The 25,543-nt window shown below is 43.2% G+C and overlaps 4 long non-coding RNA genes across 4 annotated transcripts; all 4 read left to right on the top strand.

The window, feature by feature from the left end:
• The first annotated feature begins 1,255 nt into the window (after positions 1-1,255).
• LOC121627480 lies at positions 1,256-3,276 on the top strand. The gene is made up of 4 exons (XR_006008032.1): positions 1,256-1,350; positions 2,188-2,274; positions 2,552-2,745; positions 2,967-3,276. It is a non-coding gene; the product is annotated as an uncharacterized LOC121627480 (long non-coding RNA).
• Positions 3,277-7,130: 3,854 nt separating this feature from the next.
• LOC121627483 lies at positions 7,131-9,151 on the top strand. The gene is made up of 4 exons (XR_006008033.1): positions 7,131-7,225; positions 8,063-8,149; positions 8,427-8,620; positions 8,842-9,151. It is a non-coding gene; the product is annotated as an uncharacterized LOC121627483 (long non-coding RNA).
• A 3,851-nt stretch (positions 9,152-13,002) lies between these two features.
• On the top strand, positions 13,003-15,023 carry LOC121627479. The gene is made up of 4 exons (XR_006008031.1): positions 13,003-13,097; positions 13,935-14,021; positions 14,299-14,492; positions 14,714-15,023. It is a non-coding gene; the product is annotated as an uncharacterized LOC121627479 (long non-coding RNA).
• Positions 15,024-18,872: 3,849 nt separating this feature from the next.
• Positions 18,873-23,573, top strand: LOC121627501. The gene is made up of 4 exons (XR_006008038.1): positions 18,873-18,969; positions 19,831-19,920; positions 20,198-20,391; positions 22,540-23,573. It is a non-coding gene; the product is annotated as an uncharacterized LOC121627501 (long non-coding RNA).
• Positions 23,574-25,543: the final 1,970 nt, after the last annotated feature.

Here is a 25,543-nt window from a genome sequence, read left to right as displayed (position 1 = left end):
TCTTCTTCTTCTTCTTCTTCGTTGTGAGCTGGATGTTTTCTTGCGTGAGGCGTTTGATGTCATCGTTCATTGCTGCCTCTTTTTGGGCCCATGTTTGCTCTTTGAGCAGCAGCATCTGTCTCAGCTCTTCCTTCTCTCTTTCCCACTGCTCTACTCTTCTGGCCCAACTCTCTGAGAGTCCGGACAGCTCCTCTTCGTACCTGTCTTGTGCAGCTGAGAGCTCCTTTCTGATGCTCTCCTCTCTGTCCTGGAGCTCCTTCTTGAAGCTCTCCTTGGTCTCAGAGAGCTCCTTTCTGAAGCTCTCCTCTCTCTCAGAGAGCTCCTTCATGAAGCTCTCCTCTCTGTCAGAGAGCTCCTTCTGGTGGCTTTGGTCTCTTGCTGCCAGCTGCTCTCGTAGTTCTTCCTCAAGAGCTTCGCAGGCGGCTTTGCTCTGTTTTAGAGCCTCCTCTGCGTCATTCACCTCGGCCTTGGTGACGGAGTGAGCTTTGGTCCGAGCTCGTCTTTTCTTGTTGGCCCTGCTGATCTCTTCGTCTTTCTCCATGAGGACCTCTTTCAGCTGGCTCATTTCTGCTTGCCAACTCTCTTTCAGGGCCCTCACTTCACTGGAGGCTTCAAGCTCATCTAAAGAGGCTCTCATCCTCTCGGATTCCTCTTTCTCAGCGAGGAGGCTCTGATTAAGAGAGGCCATCTGCTCATCTCTCTTTTTCAGGTCCTCCGTTACCGTCTTGTGCTCGTGGTCCCAGGCATTGACGGTTTCCTCATGTCTGCGCAGCAGCTCACGCATATGTAGTTGCACAGAGCCGATCCGTTCTTCACTGTGACGGATCTCCTTGTTGGCATTCTCGAGGTGGGTCTTTAACTTCTTGTTCTCCTCCTCTATGCTGGAGAGTTTCTCCAGCAAGGTCCTTCTCTCTTCCATATGCGACCCCTTTGCAGAATGGGCAAAAGAATGCCGCTGTCTCTGGTTAGAGTAATTTATCACTCTGCCTGTATACTCTCTTCTTGCCATTGCGGTTAATGTTGTCAAACAGGATCTACGATGAAATGACTGAACACAAATGTTCTCAAAATAAGCTAAACTTTCTCTTAATTCAACAAGTTAATACACCAAAAGCAAGTTTCTGACTTATTGGCTCTGGGGTACCTGTATTCATAGTCGGTGAAGATCGAAGGACAGAAAAGTGCTTTGATCATTGACGTCATATATGGAGGTTGACTCCGCCTTCAGAAATGTGCGCGTGTGAGTTCTGTGCGCATGCGTCTTCCTGTCGATACGGCGACCGTCGAACAGGTGAAGTGGAGTAAGGTATTTACATCGGGCTGTTGCTGTGTATAGTGCGAATGCAAATGGTAATTAATGAAATGATGAAATATTCCACTTCGCTTGTATTCGGCGTGAGCCTGTGTTACGTGCCATTACTTGAAACGAAAGTTTGAATCTGTCCCTGGCGGCACCATGGCTGCTTAAAAATCGGGAGCTGAAGGAGGAACAGAGTTACTTTTATTGTTGACCGGTCAGCTGTTTGTTTGCTAGCTACGTCAACTTTTATGTGCTGTGCACTAACATGTCCAGATCTAAGCTTTTATCGGCATGACCGAAAGAGTATTGCATTGTGTTTTTCCACACACCGCATTGCAAGCTTAGCTCCCAAACATGTAGGTAAAGTTAGTAGCTTGCTATCATCACATAGCTAACATTAGCAAAGTAAGTTTGCTGCTGGCTTGTTGCTAGCTGTTAGCACCAGCTGCGACATCAGCATCATTTCTGTGGCAAACTCACACGCGTTTCAATCCTGGAACATCCCAGGTAAGGCTGTTGTGTTAGTCGGCAGCCTATGGCCTAGGTACTGTGTTATAAGTCAAACACCAGTAAAACAGTGTCCAGACGTGATACGCACGTTTATTGCTAACAGTAATGCTACATGACGTCCATAAAGCGAAGCCCACTGGCATCGATCAAGCAGTATTCATTGATAATGTACAATGCAAATACTTGGTAACAGCACAGCACCTGTGCTGCTCTGTTGTCATTTTCATTAGTCCATGAAGTTTGTGCTTTTTGCCTTGTTTTTTCTGATGCTTTCAGTAACTGCAGACACAGTAGTGTTATCTCCCAATAAATGAAACAGTAGACAGTAGTAAATGTGTGTATTATGTTCTCATGATGATAATGTTGTGTTTCATCAGAATGGCCCACCGACCTCAACACCCAGCAGGTGTGAAGAAGCACCACCTGACTGCCATGTTCCCCATCACCGCTTCACGTTCACTCCAGTGAGTGTTTTAAAGAATATTCTAGCTGACTGCATTGATTTACAGAACTAATCATTCTCAAGCAGACATTAAGCCCATGTCCACCAGCTAACAGCAAGGTGATGTAAGTCTGAGGTAACTAAACCACTGTAGGCTAAATCTTTAAATTATACATTTCTTGTAATGTATAATTGGATTAATAGAAGTGAACTGTGGTCTTTTCAAAAAGAATACAAGGTGCTGAAGTGTCTACGCTGTCAAAGTCAACAAAGTTTATGACTACATCCCCTCTCTCCAGGCCCACATTCCCTCCAAGAGGCTGGCTGCAGATTCAGAGCTGCCTCTCCAAAGCCTCTGTGACCAGATGACACAAGCACACCTGTCCTTGTCCCGTTGTGTCAGCACCAGTGGAGGAGCTTCTACAACTGACGTCAGGAGAGGTCTAACTATCTGTATACTGTTTACAGAGTGAAAGACGGGCACATCACACGGGTTAGTTGTAATTCAACTTATTCTGTTTCACTCACAAAATTAATTCAAGGAGAAACTGAGTCATTTCAACATGATGTATTTTTCTATTTGGTATGGATTTATTAGCATGGTCAAGAAATGAGACAGTCAAACCACTTTCTGTAGAATATGAGATCCTTGTGCATAAAAAACTGTTCCTGACCCCCCTCTCTCCCCTCTCTGTCTCCCTATTGCTCTACCAGATCCGTCCCCAGGTGACTTCAGCCATGCCCAGTTCAGCTGGACGTCATCATGCTTCTGCCACCTCTCATACTGTCCTCTCCAGGTCTTCCCTCGTCTTCGTCCTGGCTGTGGCTGCAGCTTGGTGGCTGATGGTCGTCTCTGTGCTGCTGTGGCCCCAAAGTGTCATATTTTACCCTTCACTACAACACATCCTTCCCCAAGTTATATTTTATGGAACATGTGGATTATTTAGTCCAGAATTTTACATATTTGAAAATTTTATATTGTTTCAGATAATTTGATCTAAAAATAAACTTCAAGCAAATCCTTGTCTTATGTTGATCTTTGTGGTAAAAATGAGGTTCACTGAAGTTTTTCCATATTGACAAAAATATTGTCTGCACTGAATAGTTTATGATATTTGTCAAATAAGTTCTGGCTTGACTAGGAATATCCGTATATAGTTTGTGGAATCCATACAGAGTAAAACACTGCCTAGTGAACACAGAAAACTCAGGGTGATCTCCTCACAGCTCCTTTTTCTTATTGAGTAATCTGGATGTCCAAAAACAGGAAGATATATAAAATAAAGCTAAACTAAAATCTTTGTTAGCTAGACATCTGCTAGCACTAGCTGTGTTACCATTAGCTTGTCAGCTTAAATGTTTTAGCAGCTCAAATAAGAGTTTATACAGCGATGTTACACTCTATATAGATAATTGTCATTATGTGCACTGAGTGGTGACAAAAATTAGCTGTAGATTAACTCTGAAGTGTCATCAGTCACTCTACAGGATTATGAATGGCAGAAATGGATAATAGCTATGTTAAATGCAGGTTTTCATTCCAACCAAGGAGGAGCACACCAGGCTGGACTCATTTAATCAGCTGATCTCAGTCTTCAGCTGATAGTTAGGTGACCGCCTGCTTTAGTCCAACTTAAATCATGGCATGTCTCCAGGATATAACAAGTTGCCTTGCCATCAGTTTAAAGAGGTGTTGTTTTTTCTCTGTAGCTCACAGATCTTCACTCCCGCCATTTTTTTTTCATTTTATAAAGCAAGTTCAGTCAATTTGACACATTTTTCAAGTCCCCAAGAAAGTGACCTCGGGTGCCCACTTTACTCGGGGATCAGCCAGGGCTCCCTCCACCATCTGCAGGTGCTGCAAAGCAGCGCTGCTCAATCCTTTACAGCAACAAAGAGGCATGATCACATGACCTCTCTGCTTGCCTCTATCAGCCACTGGCTCCCTGATAGACTTTGAAATGGTTTCAAAATTGTATTGCCTACATTTAAGGTCTTTTAAATCTCATCTTGAAACTTTTCTTTTTGTGGAAGCTTTTGGAAATGTTTGATCCATTTCTGCCTTATCTGGTTTTATTCTGAGTTTGATTTTGTAAAGCTTTTTGTAGCATTGTTATGAAAGGTGCTATATAAATAAAGTTTATTATTATTATTATTATTATTATTATACATGCATTGTTTCTGTAGTGTTGAAGTCGGTGTCATACGCCAACAACTCTGGCATCTTAAATCTCCTGGACTTCTGGCTGAAAGGCAACTCTTTGCTAACATCTTCACCTTCTCAGCTTGTTGACCAGATGATATTATGTTTACTTTTTTTGCACCTTCCACTCTTTCTGAATCCTGGAACCTAAGCAGTGTGCATGTGTTTCGGTTTAAAGGCTGTGATCTCTCCTCTAAAATGTCCAATCACACAGATGCTGTCATTAACCTGCACTCGTGCTGATTTGGTCAGCCGAGCTGTCAATCACCACTGTTCTCAACACACCAAAACAACCGCTGGAATATAAAGTAGTCACATCTGTCACCTTTTTCTCCCTATTTTCAATTATAAGACACACTTTGGTTTTTCTGTTACAAGTCCAATAACTTTATTTCAGGCTGTTAACAATCCAATCTACACAAACAATACACTTTAGCCACCACCTAATTCCATAAAGTCAAATACAGTTTTGGGTTTAATTTTAATTTTGTTTATTTTTCAGAATAATTCATTCTTTGACTCCTCGCGTTGTATGACCGAGCCTTGGAGTCGCCTTCGCAGGCGGCTTTGCTCTGTTTTAGAGCCTCCTCTGCGTCATTCAGCATGGTGACGGAGTGAGCTTTGGTCCGAGCTCGTCTTTTCTTGTTGGCCCTGCTGATCTCTTCGTCTTTCTCCATGAGGACCTCTTTCAGCTGGCTCATTTCTGCCTGCCAACTCTCTCTCAGGGCCCTCACTTCACTGGAGGCTTCAAGCTCATCTAAAGAGGCTCTCATCCTCTCGGATTCCTCTTTCTCAGCGAGGAGGCTCTGATTAAGAGAGGCCATCTGCTCATCTCTCTTTTTCAGGTCCTCCATTACCGTCTTGTGCTCGTGGTCCCAGGCATTGACGGTTTCCTCATGTCTGCGCAGCAGCTCACTCATACGTAGTTGCACAGAGCCGATCCGTTCTTCACTGTGACGGATCTCCTTGTTGGCATTCTGGAGGTGGGTCTTTAACTTCTTGTTCTCCTCCTCTATGCTGGAGAGTTTCTCCAGCAAGGTCCTTCTCTCTTCCAGATGCGACCCCCAGTTGTTGGGTTTAATTTTAATTTTGTTCATTTTTCAGAATAATTCGTTCTTTGACTCCTCACGTTGTGTGACCGAGCCTTGGAGTTACATTTTATTTTGATTTCCGTGTTTTTCATACTCCATTTTTCTATAAATGTGCCCGATTAGCCTAATTTTTTTTTCAAAAAGTCTTTCAAATTTGTTTATTTTTGCACCTAATCTTGTAATTCTGCTGCTGTGACACAAAAGTTTCCCTAATTTTATATTGTGTCTGCAGGAAGATGGATCACTGGTTTTGGAAATCGAATTGAACAGAAATCTAAAAGTAATTTAGGAAGGGGAGGGTCATCAAATTTTAAAAAGTGACCTCCAGAAGCTCTTCTTCTTCTTCTTCGTTGTGAGCTGGATGTTTTCTTGCGTGAGGCGTTTGATGTCATCGTTCATTGCTGCCTCTTTTTGGGCCCATGTTTGCTCTTTGAGCAGCAGCATCTGTCTCAGCTCTTCCTTCTCTCTTTCCCACTGCTCTACTCTTCTGGCCCAACTCTCTGAGAGTCCGGACAGCTCCTCTTCGTACCTGTCTTGTGCAGCTGAGAGCTCCTTTCTGATGCTCTCCTCTCTGTCCTGGAGCTCCTTCTTGAAGCTCTCCTTGGTCTCAGAGAGCTCCTTTCTGAAGCTCTCCTCTCTCTCAGAGAGCTCCTTCATGAAGCTCTCCTCTCTGTCAGAGAGCTCCTTCTGGTGGCTTTGGTCTCTTGCTGCCAGCTGCTCTCGTAGTTCTTCCTCAAGAGCTTCGCAGGCGGCTTTGCTCTGTTTTAGAGCCTCCTCTGCGTCATTCACCTCGGCCTTGGTGACGGAGTGAGCTTTGGTCCGAGCTCGTCTTTTCTTGTTGGCCCTGCTGATCTCTTCGTCTTTCTCCATGAGGACCTCTTTCAGCTGGCTCATTTCTGCCTGCCAACTCTCTTTCAGGGCCCTCACTTCACTGGAGGCTTCAAGCTCATCTAAAGAGGCTCTCATCCTCTCGGATTCCTCTTTCTCAGCGAGGAGGCTCTGATTAAGAGAGGCCATCTGCTCATCTCTCTTTTTCAGGTCCTCCGTTACCGTCTTGTGCTCGTGGTCCCAGGCATTGACGGTTTCCTCATGTCTGCGCAGCAGCTCACGCATATGTAGTTGCACAGAGCCGATCCGTTCTTCACTGTGACGGATCTCCTTGTTGGCATTCTCGAGGTGGGTCTTTAACTTCTTGTTCTCCTCCTCTATGCTGGAGAGTTTCTCCAGCAAGGTCCTTCTCTCTTCCATATGCGACCCCTTTGCAGAATGGGCAAAAGAATGCCGCTGTCTCTGGTTAGAGTAATTTATCACTCTGCCTGTATACTCTCTTCTTGCCATTGCGGTTAATGTTGTCAAACAGGATCTACGATGAAATGACTGAACACAAATGTTCTCAAAATAAGCTAAACTTTCTCTTAATTCAACAAGTTAATACACCAAAAGCAAGTTTCTGACTTATTGGCTCTGGGGTACCTGTATTCATAGTCGGTGAAGATCGAAGGACAGAAAAGTGCTTTGATCATTGACGTCATATATGGAGGTTGACTCCGCCTTCAGAAATGTGCGCGTGTGAGTTCTGTGCGCATGCGTCTTCCTGTCGATACGGCGACCGTCGAACAGGTGAAGTGGAGTAAGGTATTTACATCGGGCTGTTGCTGTGTATAGTGCGAATGCAAATGGTAATTAATGAAATGATGAAATATTCCACTTCGCTTGTATTCGGCGTGAGCCTGTGTTACGTGCCATTACTTGAAACGAAAGTTTGAATCTGTCCCTGGCGGCACCATGGCTGCTTTAAAATCGGGAGCTGAAGGAGGAACAGAGTTACTTTTATTGTTGACCGGTCAGCTGTTTGTTTGCTAGCTACGTCAACTTTTATGTGCTGTGCACTAACATGTCCAGATCTAAGCTTTTATCGGCATGACCGAAAGAGTATTGCATTGTGTTTTTCCACACACCGCATTGCAAGCTTAGCTCCCAAACATGTAGGTAAAGTTAGTAGCTTGCTATCATCACATAGCTAACATTAGCAAAGTAAGTTTGCTGCTGGCTTGTTGCTAGCTGTTAGCACCAGCTGCGACATCAGCATCATTTCTGTGGCAAACTCACACGCGTTTCAATCCTGGAACATCCCAGGTAAGGCTGTTGTGTTAGTCGGCAGCCTATGGCCTAGGTACTGTGTTATAAGTCAAACACCAGTAAAACAGTGTCCAGACGTGATACGCACGTTTATTGCTAACAGTAATGCTACATGACGTCCATAAAGCGAAGCCCACTGGCATCGATCAAGCAGTATTCATTGATAATGTACAATGCAAATACTTGGTAACAGCACAGCACCTGTGCTGCTCTGTTGTCATTTTCATTAGTCCATGAAGTTTGTGCTTTTTGCCTTGTTTTTTCTGATGCTTTCAGTAACTGCAGACACAGTAGTGTTATCTCCCAATAAATGAAACAGTAGACAGTAGTAAATGTGTGTATTATGTTCTCATGATGATAATGTTGTGTTTCATCAGAATGGCCCACCGACCTCAACACCCAGCAGGTGTGAAGAAGCACCACCTGACTGCCATGTTCCCCATCACCGCTTCACGTTCACTCCAGTGAGTGTTTTAAAGAATATTCTAGCTGACTGCATTGATTTACAGAACTAATCATTCTCAAGCAGACATTAAGCCCATGTCCACCAGCTAACAGCAAGGTGATGTAAGTCTGAGGTAACTAAACCACTGTAGGCTAAATCTTTAAATTATACATTTCTTGTAATGTATAATTGGATTAATAGAAGTGAACTGTGGTCTTTTCAAAAAGAATACAAGGTGCTGAAGTGTCTACGCTGTCAAAGTCAACAAAGTTTATGACTACATCCCCTCTCTCCAGGCCCACATTCCCTCCAAGAGGCTGGCTGCAGATTCAGAGCTGCCTCTCCAAAGCCTCTGTGACCAGATGACACAAGCACACCTGTCCTTGTCCCGTTGTGTCAGCACCAGTGGAGGAGCTTCTACAACTGACGTCAGGAGAGGTCTAACTATCTGTATACTGTTTACAGAGTGAAAGACGGGCACATCACACGGGTTAGTTGTCATTCAACTTATTCTGTTTCACTCACAAAATTAATTCAAGGAGAAACTGAGTCATTTCAACATGATGTATTTTTCTATTTGGTATGGATTTATTAGCATGGTCAAGAAATGAGACAGTCAAACCACTTTCTGTAGAATATGAGATCCTTGTGCATAAAAAACTGTTCCTGACCCCCCTCTCTCCCCTCTCTGTCTCCCTATTGCTCTTCCAGATCCGTCCCCAGGTGACTTCAGCCATGCCCAGTTCAGCTGGACGTCATCATGCTTCTGCCACCTCTCATACTGTCCTCTCCAGGTCTTCCCTCGTCTTCGTCCTGGCTGTGGCTGCAGCTTGGTGGCTGATGGTCGTCTCTGTGCTGCTGTGGCCCCAAAGTGTCATATTTTACCCTTCACTACAACACATCCTTCCCCAAGTTATATTTTATGGAACATGTGGATTATTTAGTCCAGAATTTTACATATTTGAAAATTTTATATTGTTTCAGATAATTTGATCTAAAAATAAACTTCAAGCAAATCCTTGTCTTATGTTGATCTTTGTGGTAAAAATGAGGTTCACTGAAGTTTTTCCATATTGACAAAAATATTGTCTGCACTGAATAGTTTATGATATTTGTCAAATAAGTTCTGGCTTGACTAGGAATATCCGTATATAGTTTGTGGAATCCATACAGAGTAAAACACTGCCTAGTGAACACAGAAAACTCAGGGTGATCTCCTCACAGCTCCTTTTTCTTATTGAGTAATCTGGATGTCCAAAAACAGGAAGATATATAAAATAAAGCTAAACTAAAATCTTTGTTAGCTAGACATCTGCTAGCACTAGCTGTGTTACCATTAGCTTGTCAGCTTAAATGTTTTAGCAGCTCAAATAAGAGTTTATACAGCGATGTTACACTCTATATAGATAATTGTCATTATGTGCACTGAGTGGTGACAAAAATTAGCTGTAGATTAACTCTGAAGTGTCATCAGTCACTCTACAGGATTATGAATGGCAGAAATGGATAATAGCTATGTTAAATGCAGGTTTTCATTCCAACCAAGGAGGAGCACACCAGGCTGGACTCATTTAATCAGCTGATCTCAGTCTTCAGCTGATAGTTAGGTGACCGCCTGCTTTAGTCCAACTTAAATCATGGCATGTCTCCAGGATATAACAAGTTGCCTTGCCATCAGTTTAAAGAGGTGTTGTTTTTTCTCTGTAGCTCACAGATCTTCACTCCCGCCATTTTTTTTTCATTTTATAAAGCAAGTTCAGTCAATTTGACACATTTTTCAAGTCCCCAAGAAAGTGACCTCGGGTGCCCACTTTACTCGGGGATCAGCCAGGGCTCCCTCCACCATCTGCAGGTGCTGCAAAGCAGCGCTGCTCAATCCTTTACAGCAACAAAGAGGCATGATCACATGACCTCTCTGCTTGCCTCTATCAGCCACTGGCTCCCTGATAGACTTTGAAATGGTTTCAAAATTGTATTGCCTACATTTAAGGTCTTTTAAATCTCATCTTGAAACTTTTCTTTTTGTGGAAGCTTTTGGAAATGTTTGATCCATTTCTGCCTTATCTGGTTTTATTCTGAGTTTGATTTTGTAAAGCTTTTTGTAGCATTGTTATGAAAGGTGCTATATAAATAAAGTTTATTATTATTATTATTATTATTATACATGCATTGTTTCTGTAGTGTTGAAGTCGGTGTCATACGCCAACAACTCTGGCATCTTAAATCTCCTGGACTTCTGGCTGAAAGGCAACTCTTTGCTAACATCTTCACCTTCTCAGCTTGTTGACCAGATGATATTATGTTTACTTTTTTTGCACCTTCCACTCTTTCTGAATCCTGGAACCTAAGCAGTGTGCATGTGTTTCGGTTTAAAGGCTGTGATCTCTCCTCTAAAATGTCCAATCACACAGATGCTGTCATTAACCTGCACTCGTGCTGATTTGGTCAGCCGAGCTGTCAATCACCACTGTTCTCAACACACCAAAACAACCGCTGGAATATAAAGTAGTCACATCTGTCACCTTTTTCTCCCTATTTTCAATTATAAGACACACTTTGGTTTTTCTGTTACAAGTCCAATAACTTTATTTCAGGCTGTTAACAATCCAATCTACACAAACAATACACTTTAGCCACCACCTAATTCCATAAAGTCAAATACAGTTTTGGGTTTAATTTTAATTTTGTTTATTTTTCAGAATAATTCATTCTTTGACTCCTCGCGTTGTATGACCGAGCCTTGGAGTCGCCTTCGCAGGCGGCTTTGCTCTGTTTTAGAGCCTCCTCTGCGTCATTCAGCATGGTGACGGAGTGAGCTTTGGTCCGAGCTCGTCTTTTCTTGTTGGCCCTGCTGATCTCTTCGTCTTTCTCCATGAGGACCTCTTTCAGCTGGCTCATTTCTGCCTGCCAACTCTCTCTCAGGGCCCTCACTTCACTGGAGGCTTCAAGCTCATCTAAAGAGGCTCTCATCCTCTCGGATTCCTCTTTCTCAGCGAGGAGGCTCTGATTAAGAGAGGCCATCTGCTCATCTCTCTTTTTCAGGTCCTCCATTACCGTCTTGTGCTCGTGGTCCCAGGCATTGACGGTTTCCTCATGTCTGCGCAGCAGCTCACGCATACGTAGTTGCACAGAGCCGATCCGTTCTTCACTGTGACGGATCTCCTTGTTGGCATTCTGGAGGTGGGTCTTTAACTTCTTGTTCTCCTCCTCTATGCTGGAGAGTTTCTCCAGCAAGGTCCTTCTCTCTTCCAGATGCGACCCCCAGTTGTTGGGTTTAATTTTAATTTTGTTCATTTTTCAGAATAATTCGTTCTTTGACTCCTCACGTTGTGTGACCGAGCCTTGGAGTTACATTTTATTTTGATTTCCGTGTTTTTCATACTCCATTTTTCTATAAATGTGCCCGATTAGCCTAATTTTTTTTTCAAAAAGTCTTTCAAATTTGTTTATTTTTGCACCTAATCTTGTAATTCTGCTGCTGTGACACAAAAGTTTCCCTAATTTTATATTGTGTCTGCAGGAAGATGGATCACTGGTTTTGGAAATCGAATTGAACAGAAATCTAAAAGTAATTTAGGAAGGGGAGGGTCATCAAATTTTAAAAAGTGACCTCCAGAAGCTCTTCTTCTTCTTCTTCGTTGTGAGCTGGATGTTTTCTTGCGTGAGGCGTTTGATGTCATCGTTCATTGCTGCCTCTTTTTGGGCCCATGTTTGCTCTTTGAGCAGCAGCATCTGTCTCAGCTCTTCCTTCTCTCTTTCCCACTGCTCTACTCTTCTGGCCCAACTCTCTGAGAGTCCGGACAGCTCCTCTTCGTACCTGTCTTGTGCAGCTGAGAGCTCCTTTCTGATGCTCTCCTCTCTGTCCTGGAGCTCCTTCTTGAAGCTCTCCTTGGTCTCAGAGAGCTCCTTTCTGAAGCTCTCCTCTCTCTCAGAGAGCTCCTTCATGAAGCTCTCCTCTCTGTCAGAGAGCTCCTTCTGGTGGCTTTGGTCTCTTGCTGCCAGCTGCTCTCGTAGTTCTTCCTCAAGAGCTTCGCAGGCGGCTTTGCTCTGTTTTAGAGCCTCCTCTGCGTCATTCACCTCGGCCTTGGTGACGGAGTGAGCTTTGGTCCGAGCTCGTCTTTTCTTGTTGGCCCTGCTGATCTCTTCGTCTTTCTCCATGAGGACCTCTTTCAGCTGGCTCATTTCTGCCTGCCAACTCTCTTTCAGGGCCCTCACTTCACTGGAGGCTTCAAGCTCATCTAAAGAGGCTCTCATCCTCTCGGATTCCTCTTTCTCAGCGAGGAGGCTCTGATTAAGAGAGGCCATCTGCTCATCTCTCTTTTTCAGGTCCTCCGTTACCGTCTTGTGCTCGTGGTCCCAGGCATTGACGGTTTCCTCATGTCTGCGCAGCAGCTCACGCATATGTAGTTGCACAGAGCCGATCCGTTCTTCACTGTGACGGATCTCCTTGTTGGCATTCTCGAGGTGGGTCTTTAACTTCTTGTTCTCCTCCTCTATGCTGGAGAGTTTCTCCAGCAAGGTCCTTCTCTCTTCCATATGCGACCCCTTTGCAGAATGGGCAAAAGAATGCCGCTGTCTCTGGTTAGAGTAATTTATCACTCTGCCTGTATACTCTCTTCTTGCCATTGCGGTTAATGTTGTCAAACAGGATCTACGATGAAATGACTGAACACAAATGTTCTCAAAATAAGCTAAACTTTCTCTTAATTCAACAAGTTAATACACCAAAAGCAAGTTTCTGACTTATTGGCTCTGGGGTACCTGTATTCATAGTCGGTGAAGATCGAAGGACAGAAAAGTGCTTTGATCATTGACGTCATATATGGAGGTTGACTCCGCCTTCAGAAATGTGCGCGTGTGAGTTCTGTGCGCATGCGTCTTCCTGTCGATACGGCGACCGTCGAACAGGTGAAGTGGAGTAAGGTATTTACATCGGGCTGTTGCTGTGTATAGTGCGAATGCAAATGGTAATTAATGAAATGATGAAATATTCCACTTCGCTTGTATTCGGCGTGAGCCTGTGTTACGTGCCATTACTTGAAACGAAAGTTTGAATCTGTCCCTGGCGGCACCATGGCTGCTTTAAAATCGGGAGCTGAAGGAGGAACAGAGTTACTTTTATTGTTGACCGGTCAGCTGTTTGTTTGCTAGCTACGTCAACTTTTATGTGCTGTGCACTAACATGTCCAGATCTAAGCTTTTATCGGCATGACCGAAAGAGTATTGCATTGTGTTTTTCCACACACCGCATTGCAAGCTTAGCTCCCAAACATGTAGGTAAAGTTAGTAGCTTGCTATCATCACATAGCTAACATTAGCAAAGTAAGTTTGCTGCTGGCTTGTTGCTAGCTGTTAGCACCAGCTGCGACATCAGCATCATTTCTGTGGCAAACTCACACGCGTTTCAATCCTGGAACATCCCAGGTAAGGCTGTTGTGTTAGTCGGCAGCCTATGGCCTAGGTACTGTGTTATAAGTCAAACACCAGTAAAACAGTGTCCAGACGTGATACGCACGTTTATTGCTAACAGTAATGCTACATGACGTCCATAAAGCGAAGCCCACTGGCATCGATCAAGCAGTATTCATTGATAATGTACAATGCAAATACTTGGTAACAGCACAGCACCTGTGCTGCTCTGTTGTCATTTTCATTAGTCCATGAAGTTTGTGCTTTTTGCCTTGTTTTTTCTGATGCTTTCAGTAACTGCAGACACAGTAGTGTTATCTCCCAATAAATGAAACAGTAGACAGTAGTAAATGTGTGTATTATGTTCTCATGATGATAATGTTGTGTTTCATCAGAATGGCCCACCGACCTCAACACCCAGCAGGTGTGAAGAAGCACCACCTGACTGCCATGTTCCCCATCACCGCTTCACGTTCACTCCAGTGAGTGTTTTAAAGAATATTCTAGCTGACTGCATTGATTTACAGAACTAATCATTCTCAAGCAGACATTAAGCCCATGTCCACCAGCTAACAGCAAGGTGATGTAAGTCTGAGGTAACTAAACCACTGTAGGCTAAATCTTTAAATTATACATTTCTTGTAATGTATAATTGGATTAATAGAAGTGAACTGTGGTCTTTTCAAAAAGAATACAAGGTGCTGAAGTGTCTACGCTGTCAAAGTCAACAAAGTTTATGACTACATCCCCTCTCTCCAGGCCCACATTCCCTCCAAGAGGCTGGCTGCAGATTCAGAGCTGCCTCTCCAAAGCCTCTGTGACCAGATGACACAAGCACACCTGTCCTTGTCCCGTTGTGTCAGCACCAGTGGAGGAGCTTCTACAACTGACGTCAGGAGAGGTCTAACTATCTGTATACTGTTTACAGAGTGAAAGACGGGCACATCACACGGGTTAGTTGTCATTCAACTTATTCTGTTTCACTCACAAAATTAATTCAAGGAGAAACTGAGTCATTTCAACATGATGTATTTTTCTATTTGGTATGGATTTATTAGCATGGTCAAGAAATGAGACAGTCAAACCACTTTCTGTAGAATATGAGATCCTTGTGCATAAAAAACTGTTCCTGACCCCCCTCTCTCCCCTCTCTGTCTCCCTATTGCTCTTCCAGATCCGTCCCCAGGTGACTTCAGCCATGCCCAGTTCAGCTGGACGTCATCATGCTTCTGCCACCTCTCATACTGTCCTCTCCAGGTCTTCCCTCGTCTTCGTCCTGGCTGTGGCTGCAGCTTGGTGGCTGATGGTCGTCTCTGTGCTGCTGTGGCCCCAAGGTGTCATATTTTACCCTTCACTACAACACATCCTTCCCCAAGTTATATTTTATGGAACATGTGGATTATTTAGTCCAGAATTTTACATATTTGAAAATTTTATATTGTTTCAGATAATTTGATCTAAAAATAAACTTCAAGCAAATCCTTGTCTTATGTTGATCTTTGTGGTAAAAATGAGGTTCACTGAAGTTTTTCCATATTGACAAAAATATTGTCTGCACTGAATAGTTTATGATATTTGTCAAATAAGTTCTGGCTTGACTAGGAATATCCGTATATAGTTTGTGGAATCCATACAGAGTAAAACACTGCCTAGTGAACACAGAAAACTCAGGGTGATCTCCTCACAGCTCCTTTTTCTTATTGAGTAATCTGGATGTCCAAAAACAGGAAGATATATAAAATAAAGCTAAACTAAAATCTTTGTTAGCTAGACATCTGCTAGCACTAGCTGTGTTACCATTAGCTTGTCAGCTTAAATGTTTTAGCAGCTCAAATAAGAGTTTATACAGCGATGTTACACTCTATATAGATAATTGTCATTATGTGCACTGAGTGGTGACAAAAATTAGCTGTAGATTAACTCTGAAGTGTCATCAGTCACTCTACAGGATTATGAATGGCAGAAATGGATAATAGCTATGTTAAATGCAGGTTTTCATTCCAACCAAGGAGGAGCACACCAGGCTGGACTCATTTAATCAGCTGATCTCAGTCTTCAGCTGATAGTTAGGTGACCGCCTGCTTTAGTCCAACTTAAATCATGGCATGTCTCCAGGATATAACAAGTTGCCTTGCCATCAGTTTAAAGAGGTGTTGTTTTTTCTCTGTAGCTCACAGATCTTCACTCCCGCCATTTTTTTTTCATTTTATAAAGCAAGTTCAGTCAATTTGACACATTTTTCAAGTCCCCAAGAAAGCGACCTCGGGTGCCCACTTTACTCGGGGATCAGCCAGGGCTCCCTCCACCATCTGCAGGTGCTGCAAAGCAGCGCTGCTCAATCCTTTACAGCAACAAAGAGGCATGATCACATGACCTCTCTGCTTGCCTCTATCAGCCACTGGCTCCCTGATAGACTTTGAAATGGTTTCAAAATTGTATTGCCTACATTTAAGGTCTTTTAAATCTCATCTTGAAACTTTTCTTTTTGTGGAAGCTTTTGGAAATGTTTGATCCATTTCTGCCTTATCTGGTTTTATTCTGAGTTTGATTTTGTAAAGCTTTTTGTAGCATTGTTATGAAAGGTGCTATATAAATAAAGTTTATTATTATTATTATTATTATTATACATGCATTGTTTCTGTAGTGTTGAAGTCGGTGTCATACGCCAACAACTCTGGCATCTTAAATCTCCTGGACTTCTGGCTGAAAGGCAACTCTTTGCTAACATCTTCACCTTCTCAGCTTGTTGACCAGATGATATTATGTTTACTTTTTTTGCACCTTCCACTCTTTCTGAATCCTGGAACCTAAGCAGTGTGCATGTGTTTCGGTTTAAAGGCTGTGATCTCTCCTCTAAAATGTCCAATCACACAGATGCTGTCATTAACCTGCACTCGTGCTGATTTGGTCAGCCGAGCTGTCAATCACCACTGTTCTCAACACACCAAAACAACCGCTGGAATATAAAGTAGTCACATCTGTCACCTTTTTCTCCCTATTTTCAATTATAAGACACACTTTGGTTTTTCTGTTACAAGTCCAATAACTTTATTTCAGGCTGTTAACAATCCAATCTACACAAACAATACACTTTAGCCACCACCTAATTCCATAAAGTCAAATACAGTTTTGGGTTTAATTTTAATTTTGTTTATTTTTCAGAATAATTCATTCTTTGACTCCTCGCGTTGTATGACCGAGCCTTGGAGTCGCCTTCGCAGGCGGCTTTGCTCTGTTTTAGAGCCTCCTCTGCGTCATTCAGCATGGTGACGGAGTGAGCTTTGGTCCGAGCTCGTCTTTTCTTGTTGGCCCTGCTGATCTCTTCGTCTTTCTCCATGAGGACCTCTTTCAGCTGGCTCATTTCTGCCTGCCAACTCTCTCTCAGGGCCCTCACTTCACTGGAGGCTTCAAGCTCATCTAAAGAGGCTCTCATCCTCTCGGATTCCTCTTTCTCAGCGAGGAGGCTCTGATTAAGAGAGGCCATCTGCTCATCTCTCTTTTTCAGGTCCTCCATTACCGTCTTGTGCTCGTGGTCCCAGGCATTGACGGTTTCCTCATGTCTGCGCAGCAGCTCACGCATACGTAGTTGCACAGAGCCGATCCGTTCTTCACTGTGACGGATCTCCTTGTTGGCATTCTGGAGGTGGGTCTTTAACTTCTTGTTCTCCTCCTCTATGCTGGAGAGTTTCTCCAGCAAGGTCCTTCTCTCTTCCAGATGCGACCCCCAGTTGTTGGGTTTAATTTTAATTTTGTTCATTTTTCAGAATAATTCGTTCTTTGACTCCTCACGTTGTGTGACCGAGCCTTGGAGTTACATTTTATTTTGATTTCCGTGTTTTTCATACTCCATTTTTCTATAAATGTGCCCGATTAGCCTAATTTTTTTTTCAAAAAGTCTTTCAAATTTGTTTATTTTTGCACCTAATCTTGTAATTCTGCTGCTGTGACACAAAAGTTTCCCTAATTTTATATTGTGTCTGCAGGAAGATGGATCACTGGTTTTGGAAATCGAATTGAACAGAAATCTAAAAGTAATTTAGGAAGGGGAGGGTCATCAAATTTTAAAAAGTGACCTCCAGAAGCTCTTCTTCTTCTTCTTCGTTGTGAGCTGGATGTTTTCTTGCGTGAGGCGTTTGATGTCATCGTTCATTGCTGCCTCTTTTTGGGCCCATGTTTGCTCTTTGAGCAGCAGCATCTGTCTCAGCTCTTCCTTCTCTCTTTCCCACTGCTCTACTCTTCTGGCCCAACTCTCTGAGAGTCCGGACAGCTCCTCTTCGTACCTGTCTTGTGCAGCTGAGAGCTCCTTTCTGATGCTCTCCTCTCTGTCCTGGAGCTCCTTCTTGAAGCTCTCCTTGGTCTCAGAGAGCTCCTTTCTGAAGCTCTCCTCTCTCTCAGAGAGCTCCTTCATGAAGCTCTCCTCTCTGTCAGAGAGCTCCTTCTGGTGGCTTTGGTCTCTTGCTGCCAGCTGCTCTCGTAGTTCTTCCTCAAGAGCTTCGCAGGCGGCTTTGCTCTGTTTTAGAGCCTCCTCTGCGTCATTCACCTCGGCCTTGGTGACGGAGTGAGCTTTGGTCCGAGCTCGTCTTTTCTTGTTGGCCCTGCTGATCTCTTCGTCTTTCTCCATGAGGACCTCTTTCAGCTGGCTCATTTCTGCCTGCCAACTCTCTTTCAGGGCCCTCACTTCACTGGAGGCTTCAAGCTCATCTAAAGAGGCTCTCATCCTCTCGGATTCCTCTTTCTCAGCGAGGAGGCTCTGATTAAGAGAGGCCATCTGCTCATCTCTCTTTTTCAGGTCCTCCGTTACCGTCTTGTGCTCGTGGTCCCAGGCATTGACGGTTTCCTCATGTCTGCGCAGCAGCTCACGCATATGTAGTTGCACAGAGCCGATCCGTTCTTCACTGTGACGGATCTCCTTGTTGGCATTCTCGAGGTGGGTCTTTAACTTCTTGTTCTCCTCCTCTATGCTGGAGAGTTTCTCCAGCAAGGTCCTTCTCTCTTCCATATGCGACCCCTTTGCAGAATGGGCAAAAGAATGCCGCTGTCTCTGGTTAGAGTAATTTATCACTCTGCCTGTATACTCTCTTCTTGCCATTGCGGTTAATGTTGTCAAACAGGATCTACGATGAAATGACTGAACACAAATGTTCTCAAAATAAGCTAAACTTTCTCTTAATTCAACAAGTTAATACACCAAAAGCAAGTTTCTGACTTATTGGCTCTGGGGTACCTGTATTCATAGTCGGTGAAGATCGAAGGACAGAAAAGTGCTTTGATCATTGACGTCATATATGGAGGTTGACTCCGCCTTCAGAAATGTGCGCGTGTGAGTTCTGTGCGCATGCGTCTTCCTGTCGATACGGCGACCGTCGAACAGGTGAAGTGGAGTAAGGTATTTACATCGGGCTGTTGCTGTGTATAGTGCGAATGCAAATGGTAATTAATGAAATGATGAAATATTCCACTTCGCTTGTATTCGGCGTGAGCCTGTGTTACGTGCCATTACTTGAAACGAAAGTTTGAATCTGTCCCTGGCGGCACCATGGCTGCTTTAAAATCGGGAGCTGAAGGAGGAACAGAGTTACTTTTATTGTTGACCGGTCAGCTGTTTGTTTGCTAGCTACGTCAACTTTTATGTGCTGTGCACTAACATGTCCAGATCTAAGCTTTTATCGGCATGACCGAAAGAGTATTGCATTGTGTTTTTCCACACACCGCATTGCAAGCTTAGCTCCCAAACATGTAGGTAAAGTTAGTAGCTTGCTATCATCACATAGCTAACATTAGCAAAGTAAGTTTGCTGCTGGCTTGTTGCTAGCTGTTAGCACCAGCTGCGACATCAGCAGCATTTCTGTGGCAAACTCACACGCGTTTCAATCCGGGAACATCCCAGGTGACTTTTTGAACAAAATAAGCCAATAAGGCTGTTGTGTTAGTCGGCAGTCTGTGGCCTACGTACTGTGTTATAAGTCAAACACAATTAAAACAGTGTCCAGACGTGATACGCACGTTTATTGCTAACAGTAATGCTACATGACGTCCATAAAGCGAAGCCCACTGGCATCGATCAAGCAGTATTCATTGATAATGTACAATGCAAATACTTGGTAACAGCACAGCACCTGTGCTGCTCTGTTGTCATATTCATTAGTCCCTGAAGTTTGTGCTTTTTGCCTTGTTTTTCTGATGCTTTCAGTAACTGCAGACACAGTAGTGTTATCTCCCAATAAATGAAACAGTAGACAGTAGTAAATGTGTGTATTATGTTCTCATGATGATAATGTTGTGTTTCATCAGAATGGCCCACCGACCTCAACACCCAGCAGGTGTGAAGAAGCACCACCTGCCTGCCATGTTCACCATCACCGCTTCACGTTCACTCGACCTGTGAGTGTTTTAAAGAATATTCTAGCTGACTGCATTGATTTACAGAACTCATAATTCTCAAGCAGACATTAAGCCCATGTCCACCAGCTAACAGCAAGGTGATGTAAGTCTGAGGTAACTAAACCACTGTAGGCTAAATCTGTAAATTATACATTTCTTGTAATGTATAATTGGATTAATAGAAGTGAACTGTGGTCTTTTCAAAAAGAATACAAGGTGCTGAAGTGTCTACGCTGTCAAAGTCAACAAAGCTTATGACTACATCCCCTCTCTCCAGGCCCACATTCCCTCCAAGAGGCTGGCTGCAGATTCAGAGCTGCCTCTCCAAAGCCTCTGTGACCAGGTGACATGAACACACCTGTCCTTGTCCCGTTGTGTCAGCACCAGTGGAGGAGCTTCTACAACTGACGTCAGGAGAGGTCCAACTATCTGTATACTATTTACAGAGTGAAAGACGGGCACATCACACAGGTTAGTTGTCATTCAACTTATTCTGTTTCACTCACAAAATTAATTCAAGGAGATGCCTGTGAATATTCTCATTCATCCAGGTCATTGTAAGCTTTAGGGCATTCAATCGTTCGCAACTGGACCTCGTCAGTTTGTCTTCGAAGACGTTTCGCCTCTCATCCAAGCAGGCTTCATCAGTTCGTACGCAACCAGACTAGATAGGACAGCTCTAGTCCAATGCTGAGTTAATGTGCTCGGTGAAGGCTTGCACTTCTTGGCTTTGGATTTTTACCCAAGTGTCATCCACATATCTGTACCAATGACTTGGTGTTGTTCCCTTGAAAGAGTTCAGAGCCGTTCTTTCCATGTTCTCCATGTAAAGATTAGCCACAATGGGGGATACTGGTGAGCCCATCGCACATCCATGTTTTTGCCTGTAAAACCTTCCCCTAAATTGAAAATAGGTGGTTTTTAGACAGAGTTCCAGTAACTGGCATATTTGCTCTGGGGTAAGGTTAGTTCTGTTCTGCAAAGTGTTGTCTTGTAACAACTGCTGTCTCACTGTTTCCACAGCATCCTGAGTTGGAATGCATGTGAACAACGATGTGACATCGAAGGAAACCATTGTTTCGGATGGGTCTAGTTTCAAGTCCCGGACCTTATTTGCAAAGTCCATTGAGTTCTGGATGTGGTGTGGCGTTTGTGGCCGTTTGTGGATGACACTTGGGTAAAAATCCAAAGCCAAGAAGTGCAAGCCTTCACCGAGCACATTAACTCAGTGGACAAGAACATCAAATTCACTCGAGAGGATGTCAAGGACATGAGTTTGCCTTTTTTGGACTGTGATGTCCACATTGGAGAGAACAGGCGCCTCCATATTGGGGTTTACAGAAAACCTACTCACACAGACCAATACCTCCTTTTTGACTCACATCACCCACTGGAACACAAACTAGGTGTTATCAGAACTCTACAACACAGAGCTGATAATGTTCCAACCAGCCAACAGGCAAGGGACAAGGAACACAAACACCTGAGAGGGGCCCTCAAAACCTGTGGTTATCCCAGCTGGTCTTTTGTGAAAAGTTCAGCTGCTTCCAGAAAGAACAGGGTGACAGAGGAAGAAAAGAGGGACAGACGACATAACATCGTCATTCCATATGTGTCTGGTGTATCAGAGAAGCTCAGGCGAATTTTCAACAAACACAACATCCCGGTACATTTCAAACCCGGGAACACTCTCAGACAAAGGCTGGTGCACCCTAAAGACCGGACACCTCACACTCAGAAGAACAACCTGGTGTATGCAGTCCAGTGCAGTGAGGAATGCACAGACTTGTATATTGGGGAAACCAAACAGCCACTGAGCAGACGCATGGCACAACACAGAAGGGCTAACTCTTCAGGGCTGGACTCAGCTGTTTACCTGCATCTCAAGGAGAAAGCACACTCCTTTGAGGATAAAAATGTGCATATTCTGGACAGAGAAGACAGATGGTTTGAAAGAGGGGTAAGAGAAGCTATCTATGTCAAGGTTGAAAAACCATCTCTGAACAGAGGGGGAGGTCTTAGACACCACCTATCTCCCACATACAATGCTGTCCTTTCATCTCTCCCTAAGAGATTCAAAGATTTAGCCTCTGAAAACAAACAAGAAAGCCATTCACACATGGCTCAAGGAGCCTCCCAATGACAACAATGGGACACTAACGAGGCTAACGACTGTCGTTGACACCAAAGGGTTGCACCCCACCCCACCTTAATGGGGGGATCGTTTGCCTCACAATAGAGTGATACCGTTCTTGTTTTTGTGGGTTGGTCTCACTCAGGGGATAAATACTTGAACCCAACATCATTGCATTGGACTAGAGCTGTCCCTTCTAGTCTGGTTGCGTACGAACTGATGAAGCCTGCTCGGATGAGAGGCGAAACGTCTTCTAAGACAAATTGACGAGGTCCAGTTGCGAACGATTGAATGCCCTAAAGCTAATTCAAGGAGAAACTGATTTATTTCAACATGATGTATTTTTTCTATTTGGTATGGATTTATTAGCATGGTCAAGAAATGAGACAGTCAAACCACTTTCTGTAGAATATGAGATCCTTGTGCATAAAAACCTGTTCCTGACCCCCCTCTCTCCCCTCTCTGTCTCCCTATTGCTCTACCAGATCCGTCCCCAGGTGACTTCAGCCATGCCCAGTTCAGCTGGACGTCATCATGCTTCTGCCACCTCTCATACTGTCCTCTCCAGGTCTTCCCTCGTCTTCGTCCTGGCTGTGGCTGCAGCTTGGTGGCTGATGGTCGTCTCTGTGCTGCTGTGGCCCCAAAGTGTCATATTTTACCCTTCACTACAACACATCCTCCCCCAAGTTATATTTTATGGAACATGTGGATTATTTAGTCCAGAAGTTTACATAATTGAAAATTGTATATTGTTTCAGATAATTTGATCTAAAAATAAACTTCAAGCAAATCCTTGTCTTATGTTGATCTTTGTGGTAAAAATGAGGTTCACTGAAGTTTTTCAATATTGACACAAATATTGTCTGCACTGAATAGTTTATGATATTTGTCAAATAAGTTCTGGCTTGACTAGGAATATCCGTATATAGTTTGTGGAATCCATACAGAGTAAAACACTGCCTAGTGAACACAGAAAACTCAGGGTGATCTCCTCACAGCTCCTTTTTCTTATTGAGTAATCTGGATGTTGACAACAGGAAGATAAGTTTTATTGTCCAGAAACAACATTTGAAGCTGTTCGTTTAGTGAGTTATAAAACAGGTTCATTACTTGAAATGTTGTGTGAAGCTGTTGTATTGCACTTTACTCTGTTTTTTATGATAATATTATGGATTAAAAACATTGAGATGATAACCATCTGAAAGTCTTTTTTGGGGGGTAACGCTTACCTTGTCTGATTTAGTAATGGTTACTAATTGATTATTTTAATCCCCGTACCACCATGTTATTAGTAATTATCAGGTACTACCCACTAGCAATTAAGAGATAATTTTACCCAATTTTATTTTATAGAGTAAGTAGCTGTTGAATATAAACATAAATGTGAGGTAAATTTAAGTATTTCATAACTTTTTATTTCAGTTATTGCATACTCAATAAATGGAAGTAAATCTACCCAAAAAAAGTGGATGCAAATTGTTACCTCAATTTTATTGGCTAAATTCTATAGGTTACTTTATCAGTGTGTATATATTGATCATTTTTATGTTTTTGTTTTTTGTGTCTCGTGTGTGTAGATAGCATTGTTAACAGCCTGAAATAAAGTTATTGGACTTGTAACAGAAAAACCAAAGTGTGTCTTATTATTGACAACAGGAAGAAAAAGGTCACAGATGTGACTACTTTATATTCCAGTGGTTGTTTTGGTGCAATGAGAACAGTGGTGATTGACAGCCTGGCTGACGAATCAGCATGAGTGCAGGTTATTGACAGCGTCTGTGTGATTGGCTGTGTGGACATTTTAGAGCAGAGATCACAGCCTTTAAACTGAAACACATGCACACTGCTTAGGCTACAACCAAATCTACATGAATGAGTTACTCTCATTGCAACTGGATGGAGGTCAGAATTTAAAAAAGAGTGTAAGTTTTAAGATGAGATTTTTAAAAGAAGCCAGAGAGTTTCAAAGTGTGGGGGTCTGATAGCAAAAGCCCATCACCCTCAGTCATAAACCTAGACCTGCAAGGAACCAGCAGGGCTGTTTTCTGTAAAAAAGCAGAAATAGTCACTAAAAGATAATGTAAACTGTAAATTGACTTGCTGGTGGAGGCATACAGCCATGAGGCGGCTATTCCAGGTCTGTTCTGTTGTGATCAGCACAGAACCTGATGTTCGAAGCTTCTAGATGGCTTGAAATACACAATAGCTGAGGAGTTCCATTTATTTTCCTTTAATGTAACAGCTCCTTTTTGTAACATAATTATTCATGGACGGGCCTGTTGGAAGAGGAATTGTACTCAGTGAAGAGTAGAAAGTGTGTGTGTTACATATGGAAGCAAATAAAATATTACTTTAACAATAATAATAGTAATAAAAAGCGATTGCTTAGTATGGCTTTTCACTGTATTATATAATGAACTAACTGGCATACCAAGCTCAACACTGTAGATCATAACATTGGGCAGCTCATGTGTCTACTTTTTAAAAAGTCTATTTAGTATTTTGTGCAACGAGCAGACACAAAATATCATTGAGAATTCAGCCTGCTGCTCCAATTATGGAAAAGCAATTAAGCTTCAATAACATCTGAAGGGATTGGTATGCACCCAACGACGGATATGCAAAAGAAACAGTGAGAAACGAGTGAGAATGCAAAAAAGATGAAAATAACCAAACACGCCCGTGGGCCCGAGGGAATAGTCAAAGCTCGAAGGCTGGTTTGAATAACAAAAATCTCTCAGATATTTACAAGACAGGAACAAAAGGTGCTTGGTCATCAAAAGTACAAACAAAAGATGCTGAGGTTTCCATAAGGCAAAAACGTAATGAAGAATATTTTCATGTAAGGCAAAAACAAAGGTAATCAAAACTCACTGGTGGGGCAAACACAGGCAAGGCCACGAGACAAGGTTCACAAGACAGTGTGGCACAGGACAAAGGGAGACGTGGACTATATATGCATGAGGTAACAAGGAACAGGTGGAAACAATCAAGGCTGGGCAGACAGTCAGATTCTTTTAGATTGGTAGTAGTTACCAGAGGGCTCCAGCAGGGGGAGCAGAGAACTGTTGAGCTGCTTCCTCCCTTTAGCTGTTTCACACGTGATCTGAGGAAACTTAGTGTCCACACATCACTCATTGAAGTACCCCCTTTTCAGGTACGGGTCCTTAATAATGACGAGCAAATGTTGACTTGCATGAATGTGTATTTGGGATCAGCAAACACCATCCTTTACCTGACCCTGGCCCTCTGAGACATGGGTGCTTTGCAACAAGACCTTTGGCTACACTTTCATAATGGTCTTTGTTGGGATAGGTCGTGATTTTGGATATGATATCAGCAAGTGTGTCCAGTATTTCACTCTTCACACCCTTTGAGATGACCATCACAGTTCCATCCTGGGCATAGGGATCATTTGCTGCCCTCAGCTTAAACTCAACATCATCGGAGAAAGCTGGAGTAACAAAGGGATCAGGCCATTCTGCTGAA

The sequence above is a fragment of the Chelmon rostratus genome, chromosome 24 (genome assembly GCF_017976325.1).
Source record: "Chelmon rostratus isolate fCheRos1 chromosome 24, fCheRos1.pri, whole genome shotgun sequence".
NCBI lineage: Eukaryota > Metazoa > Chordata > Actinopteri > Chaetodontiformes > Chaetodontidae > Chelmon > Chelmon rostratus.
The sequence above is the reverse complement of the archived record's forward strand: the minus strand, read 5'-3'. Positions and strand labels throughout refer to the sequence as shown.